Genomic DNA, 8,943 nt, shown 5'->3' on the forward strand with positions numbered 1-8,943 from the left:
TGATGTTGGGGATGTGTTTCGGACTGAAGTTTGGCAAATTCCTCGCTTCCCAAATACTAGCTATTGTCGAAGCGAAAATGCCACAATCATAGCTTGCAAGCAAAATAGGCAGAAACATGGGTGTGAAGTTGTGACCATTTTACGAAAAGCATATATAAAAGGACAGTGCAAGGATGAAAGGAACTCACTCGTTATCCTGCTTTGGAACATCAATTTCCTTCAAGCCAAAACTGTCCAAGCTTACATGTGATTCACGATAGTACTGGTCCCACAATGAACGCACTGTTGCAGCAATCAATCTAGCATTGTCGTCAAAAGTTTTGCTCTTTGCCAGGTACTCCATGAATCAAAAACCTCGAACCTGCGGTCCCTAATATGGACATTGAAAAGCTAGTAGTGGTTTGCTGATACAAGATTTGCACTGTCTAGATTCTCTAGAATAGGGAACATGATGTGTATGATGAGTGTGTGGTAAAAGAAGAAAGAGCAAGTCAGTAAAAAATTTGCTACATATATGCCAATGCAAAAAAGAAAAAAGATTGTACTTGCTACTGACCATATCCTTCCGATCCAAATGATTTGATTTGTTGAATCTGGCAGTTATCTCTTGAGTGTTCCAAATCATTTGCTGGAGCCTTATCTGCCATAATTATGAAGAGGAAATAAAAAATGCAAAAATATTGTGTATCACACCTCCTATTTTGAGTAATCACTACAAAAAATACACTTCCGTGATGATACGTGTTTGTTACAGTAGGTCGCGTTTTTTGTCATGCATGTACATCCATTACAAATTTATGACATAATCAAGATAGTCATACCTGTGCTGTCGTAGAAGGGTTCCATGACATTACCAAAATTATCATCACGGAAGTGTCCACTTCCATGACGATAAATCGCGCGTCACAGAAGTGCTTTCGTCAAGGGTGACTGACACGTGGCATCCACCGTAACGGAACATCGTTAAGCTATAGGGTCGGATTTTGGATCCGATAACCCGTTAACAGCCCCGGCCAATGGGAAATTTCCACGTGTAAAATCATCACCGGCTGGAGGAAACATGTGTCGGCTCATCATTGGGATAGATGTCATCCACTCATTGGACAGAAGGCGCCTATGATACGTCGACACGTGGCACGACCCATCAAATTTAAATGGGCCGGCCCAACTAAAGGCCCACAAGATTTTGTGGACCATAATGGGCCAGCCCAGTTAAAGGCCCATGAGATTTTGCGGACTATAATGGGCTGGCCCAGCTAAAGGCCCACAAGATTTCGCGGGCCATATTATGCCGGCCCAGTAAAGGCCCACAAGATTTTTGTGTGCCATAATGGGTCGGCCTAGGTAAAGGCCCACAAAATTCTTGCGGATCATAATGGGCCAACCCAGCTAAAGGCCCACAAGATTTCACTGACATTAATGGGCCGGCCCAGCTGTAGGCCCACAAGATTTTGAGGACCATAGTAGGCCGGCCCATTAACTAGCTGCCATGTTTTGGGCCAAATGCCGGCCCATATTTGATCCGGTCCATTAATGGCCTGCCACGTTCTGGGCCTAATAATGGCCCATATAAGATCCGGCCCGTTAAAAGCCTCCCACTTTCTGGGCCAAATCACGGCCCAGATCAGGTTCGTCCCTTTAAGAAGCTTTGGGCTCAATTGTGGCCCATATCAGATTCGGCCCGTTGGCTAGACGCTATGCTTTTGGGCCCACTTGCTAAAGGCCCATTTAGTAATTCGGCCTGATATTAGTTTCTGCCTGTTAAGGGCCGATTTAACATTTCGGCCCTATATTAATTTCGGCCTGTTAAAAGCCCGTCATATAGTTGGGCCTAACTACGGCCCGGTTTGCATCCGGCCTGCTCACAACCGATATCTGATTGGGCCAAACAAGGACCGAGAAAACTTTGGCCTGTTAAAAGCCCGTGAATTGATTCGCACAATCATGGGTCGGGGTCCATTTCGGGCTGCTGCTGGCCCGTGAGCTATTCGGCACGTTTCAGGTCCAGCCTACTTCTCAGCCTCCTAAAAGGCCATTGAGTTTTCTTGTGAAAAGAGGGTCGGGGGTTACTCGGCCTATTAAAGGCCCGAATCTACTAGTGGGCCAGTTTGACAGGTCCCATGATGCGGATCATACATCGTGATTGCATGACGGCCCGATTATGTACCGTAATTTTACGATTTGGCCGGTTTACTGCAAAGACAGGATATATATACAGTAAAATAACTGCAGCATCGTGAATAAGAAAAAACCTAGACTATACAATAAAGAAATTACGACATATTACATCCACTGGGCATCAAAGTTCGCCACTATGATAATAAAGCACAAGCAGACAGTAGATTACATACACTAGGCATCAAAGACCGCCACCAGTGCAAATAAACACGCCGACAAAATAATATACAAAACCGACAGCACTTCAATAGAGTTCAAGAAAGGTTAGCCCTGTTGGGGAGCTGCAGCGCAAGCAGCTGAGCAAGATGATGAGACTGCTCTTGTTCAACACTTATATCTTCCTCACTCTGAAAGATAAACAAGCAGACAGATGACAGGTTTTGCACATAAAACTATCAGTGCTGACAATTCATCACATTTCTTACCAACGAATAAAGTGACACAGTTTAAAATTGCATTAACACAATATGGTATTGTTCAGGTCAAGACATGGCAGGAAATGACATTGTGAAGGAGTTGGCAGCTTCACGACACAACTGGATTACAGATCAAGAACTCATAAGTATCAATGGTTAGTGTGCTGTCAATTTATCCCATTTCAGATTGGCAAATAAAGAGACGGTTTAAATAATACTCCCTCAATCCGGAATTACTTGTCATCAAAATGGATGTGCCTAGAACTAAAATACATCTAGATACATCCATTTCAATGACAAGTATTTTCAGACGGAGGGAGTAGTAGAATGTTTTTTTTTGCGGGTGATATGACATTGTTCATAGTTAAGACATTGCAGAATATGACATTGTGCTGTAGTGGGTAGGTTCACCACACCACTGGATTACGGATGAAGAACAGAAGCATACATGCAGTGCAAAAGAAGATCACTTGCTCTGTATAGTTTAATTTACATGATATGAAGAAGGAACTTGGTTGTACAACTGAAAACTTAAATTGAGAAGGACAAACTTTTGTTTATGAACTACATAATAAACTTTAAACATGCAATTTGATGCAAACACCAAAAATAAACAGCTGTTGCAGTCATGCCTAACCAAATATACACAACAAAGTTTGAAGGCTTGAGAAGGACGAACTTACATTACTGGTGAAGACAGGCTCTATAAAGCCCTTGTCCATGCTGATGGGGGGGGGGGCAATTCAAGAAGTTTAGCACAGAATGTTCTTCATAAGCATTGCCTTTATTCTACATTTTGTTAAGAGTAAATATAGATGTGATAATATACGAAAAAATGGAGAATATTTAAGATAAGATGAAGACTGATGCTACATAACCAAGTAGCTATAAATGTATGTGCAGCAATACAGGCAAAAGGCACAGCCAAGAGCAATGCACAACTAAACTTCTTCAGTACCAACCTTATGGTAAGAGTAAATATAGATCTGATGTGTAGAAAATGGAGGGCAAAGGAAAATAAGCTGCAGAGTGATGGTACATGAACAACTACCTGTCAATATAAGTACACTGATAAAGGACATCATGTACTTACAAGAACAATGCAGAGCTAAAAAAATTCATTGGCATTGGATATATTCTACACTAATGTAACCATTCATACAGATCAGATAATTTGGAGCGAACAATTGATAAGCAAGCTATCATGCATACTGCTGTCACATAATGAACCAGGTATGTATGCAAGTACAGTGATACAGGACAACAGGTACAAACAAGAGCAAAGCAGCGGGCAACATATTTGCGATATCCTGTCGTTCTTTTCAAACCGGAATTCTTCTTCGAGCAGATTTCCTGCAAAAAAGATCCGTAAGGCACATGCGGAAAAGTAGAAGTTCAAATTGTCATGTGATTTCATAGACAGTACCTCATCCTGGGAACGATACCAGTGCATAACAAGGTTTTTCCATTCAATGACTTCTAAATTTAGCACAGGAGACTTCACCGAAATTCGTTTATAGACTTGCCATCAAAGTGTGATTTCCTCAGGTAACACCGATACTGCTACAATGCTTCCTTGAAAAGCACAAGCAAGCTTTGCTCATCATGACTATCCAGATTGACCCTCACCTAGTTACAACAATGTAATGTAAATCATTGATGTGTTCGATCAGCAGAAAACAGGAAAATAATAACCATGAATAATAGCACTTACACGTAAGTTGGACAGGAAGATGTGAAAATGGTGTTTGTCTTCACTATAATCTTCCCATGATGGGAATATATGCACGTAGTCCCTAACAACATTGAAAACATTGTCTTTTAAACTGGGAATAAATGGAATGGGGTTCCAATCTGCAGGAATTGGCCGTCGCTGCAGTTGGGATAGGTCTTCGGCCGGTGGACTTGCTGTACTTTTTGCTGGAGTGGGATTTTTCTGTGGTACGGCTGGTGCTATGGCAAATGAAATCGGTATACCTTTTGCTGGAGTGTAGGTCTTGTGTGGTGGGGCTAGTGGTGTGGCCAGTGAAGTATGGGTACAGTCTGCTGGAGTCGGTCCTATGTTTTGTGTCACTGGTTGTATAACCGATATAAGTGGGGCGTTGTTTGATTTCTCCGGCACCACCACATTTTTTCAAGGACTTTGCTGGTGCTCCTTCAGGTTCGGCAATCACCCTCTTCCTTTTTGATGTCTGATGCACAAGAACAACATTTGAGTGGAAAAACATGGTATGACGACAGATAGAATATGTATTGATAATGGATGGGCATGGCATCTCGAGTTATATGATGAGTAAACTAAGCAGATGGTGGTGCAACAAAGTAGAAGAAATGCAAGACAAAATATGCAAGATACGCATAATCAATAAAACCTTGCCAAATTAGAACAGGCACCTTGATGGGTGAACAGGACAGGCCATCTGCCCTTGACTCCTCGAGGTTAGAATAGTCATTAGGATGATATTATGAACAAGAATCAACAGGTGGGGAGCATACGAGTTTCATTGCTTCCAGAATGGCACTCAATGCCTTGGTGCCAATTTTGTAAGTCATTGCAGTGTTCCACAATATTCTTCTGATGCGCGGATTCTGATATTCACTGTAATTGCGTATAATATCTGAAAACCATGAAAATATAAATAGTTGTGAGATTATCTTTGTAATGTAGATGATATTCTAATATAGGGGCGCCCCTGTAAACACTTATGTGCTATCACTGGATTCTGATGAGAGAGCTCATGGGTGTTGTAATATCGTGTGTGCATTTATATAATCTGGCACAAGTACACAAAAAACAGGCTCCAGAAGTAAGGATAGCTGGCAGATGATAGGTTCATAATATACTGTATACAGAGTTTATTGCCAAACCATGATAACAAGAGCACACAACAACTAGGCAGATCATAGTGTACATAAAAGGGGTACACCATAACCACAATATATAAATCGGGAAAGTGGATCTGGCTTGAAAATACGGTGTTGTATTGCCGCTAGTAATTGAAAGCCTATCGATCACGTACAGGCCAGCACTATCGAACATGGTAAAGAAGAGCAAGCCGATTTTGGATAATAAAATGTTGGTTGCGCAGTGCCCACACAAGATGAACCAGAGTGCATTAATAATGCAACTCCCAGCTGTCTCTCGACCATTTCAGGCGGTTGGATGAAGATCCTACGTCTCCTAACCCTTCTTCTTCCTCGTCTCTTAATTCTTCCCATATAGAACACCGCACGGGCCGCCGGCCGGACCACTGGCCCCCACCGCCTGTGTTCCTCCACCACCCCCACCCCCCACCCGCGTCGAGTTTTCTTCGTTCGGCGAGGCCCCACAACCACCCGAGCCCCTTGGATCGCACCGGCGAACTCCGGCGAGCTCTGAAAAATCAACTGACCCAATTTTGAAATTTAGTCTACTGTGATTTAACTAGTGTGGAATATAATAGGGGAAAACCATAAGCGTTGGGAGTATAGTGTTGAGCGTGCCATGGCAGATCTAAAGGTGCAAACCGGACAAAGGCAACTTCGCAACCAAGATAAGAAATCAGAGTAAAGCAGTGGTGATCTATTTTCTTGCTGCGATAAATATGTTGAGCAGATACGTAAGAGTACCGCCTCTGGTGCGGCGCCGTGTACGCATCTGCTGAGAATTTGACGGTGCTGTGGTAGCGATGGCTGTTGGCAGCGTGGAAGTAGATCTAGGAGGGTAGACGGTGGCGGTGGGGCGCGGTGGATGAGATGGTCGTAGGAGCGGCGCCGGCAAGGTGGACAACGGCGGGGATGAAGCGAGAGGATGGGATGCAAGGATCCCGGTCCGAAGGAGTGGATGAAAGAGGTCGATCTCTTGTAATGAACGGCGACGTCGGGGTATCAGCTCCGGCATGGTGGAGGAGGACGGCGGTGGATGGGGTGGCGGACGGCGGTGGACGGAGGAGGGTGGGGTGGAGAGGGTGTTTTGGCGCCCACGGAGTACGAATGGGGAAAAGGGAGGTAGAGAGGAAGGGGGGAACCATGTATTCAGGGCGCGCTTGTCACAAATGCGAGGAAATTTACAAACTTAGCCCCCGTTTCAAATTTCTACTACATCATAGCAACATTAGTCGGTTGGGGATAGGACGGTAATCTCGCATACACCGAATATTTGCCGATGAGAGTTTGTTTTTGGCGCCCATCGTGTATGAATATGAATCAGGGAGGGAGTCGATTTCGGCCGAGGGCGCACTGTGTTTTGGCGCCCACCGTGTATGAATCCGGGTGAGAGGCGGTTACGTCACGTTTGGGTGAAATTACAAACCTACCCCCATCGAAACCTATAGAAATCCAGCAGATAGGCTTTGCGTGGCAGGGATAGGCAGTAGTGATTTCCATCTCGTAGATTTTGGTTTCGGGCGGTTACTGCGACTTTCCCTGCTTTGTTCAAATTTTGCACAGTGCACATTTACCGTGCCAACTCAATTCGAATCCCGTTTGTATTCTACTTTTTTTTCGGGCGGGATCCATTTTCAATTGGAATTACATTCTATATACATCATTTTTTATATATACTTTCAAAAGCACAACACCATTTATACATAAATATGGTTTACAAATGGCATGATCTCAGATTCATAAGGTTGTATCCATCAATTTGGATTTTCAAATATTTGAAACCACTTTATGTTGAAATCCAATGTATGCATTCCTCGCTAACTGTCTCCAATTAATGTGTGTTTCATGCGGGGTTTTTTAACTTCTCAAACATGTATAATGTGTTTCACACACGCAACATATAGTGTAATCCTGTTTAGACATTAATTGCATATAAACCATGTATTGTTTGTAATTGAAGAATCTGTGGATCACCAATATTGATAAACTATATAACATTACACATGTGCCCAAATTCAAATGAATATGCATGTTTGATACACCAATTTGCGTTATGATATTATCGATGTCGTGATATCCAGTTCAAATATTTGAATCCCCTTTAATCCAGATATTCGTCTCATATAGCTATCACTCATGCTTATATAGGACTATCTTTCTAGACCTATACGCGTTCATCATCTCTCAGGCATCTCTCGTGCTACCTGTATGTCGACAAGGATCTTTTATCTTTGTAACACACTAACGGTACTCTCTCCCTCGACCTTCATCACTCTATCTCTCTCTAAGTATATCTCGCTCCCTGCTATGTGTCTCTAGCTATGATTTTCCATGTGGAATCTCTTTCTCTCACACAAACACAAAACTTTGTCTCCTGGGGTCTCATTTCTCTCAACTATTCCCATGTGTGCCACTCGCACACCCCTCATACAGAGATGTCATTCGCTCCTTAGATATGAGAACCTATGACTCTTCCTCTTAAATATCTCTTTCTCACACACAAACACAAACTCTGTCTCCCAGGGTCTCATATTTCTCCATTGTTCTCTTGTATGTCGCTCAAACACACCCTATCTCCCTAGAGATATCTTGTGTTCCCTCATATGTCTCTCTAGATATCACTCTCGTTGTGAAATATCTTTCTCTCTCGCAGACACAAAACTTTGTCTCTCTGGATCTCATTTCTCTCTGATATCTGTTTGTATGTGACTCACATGCACCCTCTCTCTATCTCTCTCACACCCACACACATAACCCAGCCTTCTGATCCACTAGACTCCTATCTCTAACGCACACTAGCTAGCATCTTTATCTTTCTATTTATCTGTTTCTCCATCAACCTTCTTTCTCGCCCTCACTCTTGATTCCTATCACGCACACTACATATGTTTCTCTCTACATGCAGTAAAGTGCCCTCTCACACACATATATAACTTCACCCTTTGAACCACCCGACGGTCATCTCCAACACCCAAACTAACGGATGTCCCTCTAGCTAGCATCTCCATCTCTGTATCTATCTGTAGTTTCTCCGTCAACATTTCTTTCTCGCACGGAGTCTTGCTTCCTATCACCCACACTATATATGTCTCTCCATACATATGCATTTATAGGTTGATCTCTTTTGCACAATCGTTGCGCCTCACCCCCTCTGCTCGCCATAGATGCATGCTCCAGCCCACGCCACTATCTCTTAAAGACAAAAACATGCTCAATTGTCGGGCCTTCTTCCCTGCATTCTCACATGCATGCATATTGTCATACCGACCCGTCTCTCCCATGTCGTTGATCTTATGACTTATGTCTTCTTTCTTTTATCTCGTCATGCGCGCGCACACACACACACATCCCACATATACATGTATATATACCTCTCACGCATGCACGTTCAAGGTCTCTATGTCTCCATACGTAGTTAATTACCCTCAATCCTAACGCCACATCGAATCGTTCTCCTCTTTGTGCACATAACTTCCGCCTGGAT

The sequence above is a fragment of the Triticum aestivum genome, chromosome 2B (genome assembly GCF_018294505.1).
Source record: "Triticum aestivum cultivar Chinese Spring chromosome 2B, IWGSC CS RefSeq v2.1, whole genome shotgun sequence".
Lineage (NCBI taxonomy): Eukaryota > Viridiplantae > Streptophyta > Magnoliopsida > Poales > Poaceae > Triticum > Triticum aestivum.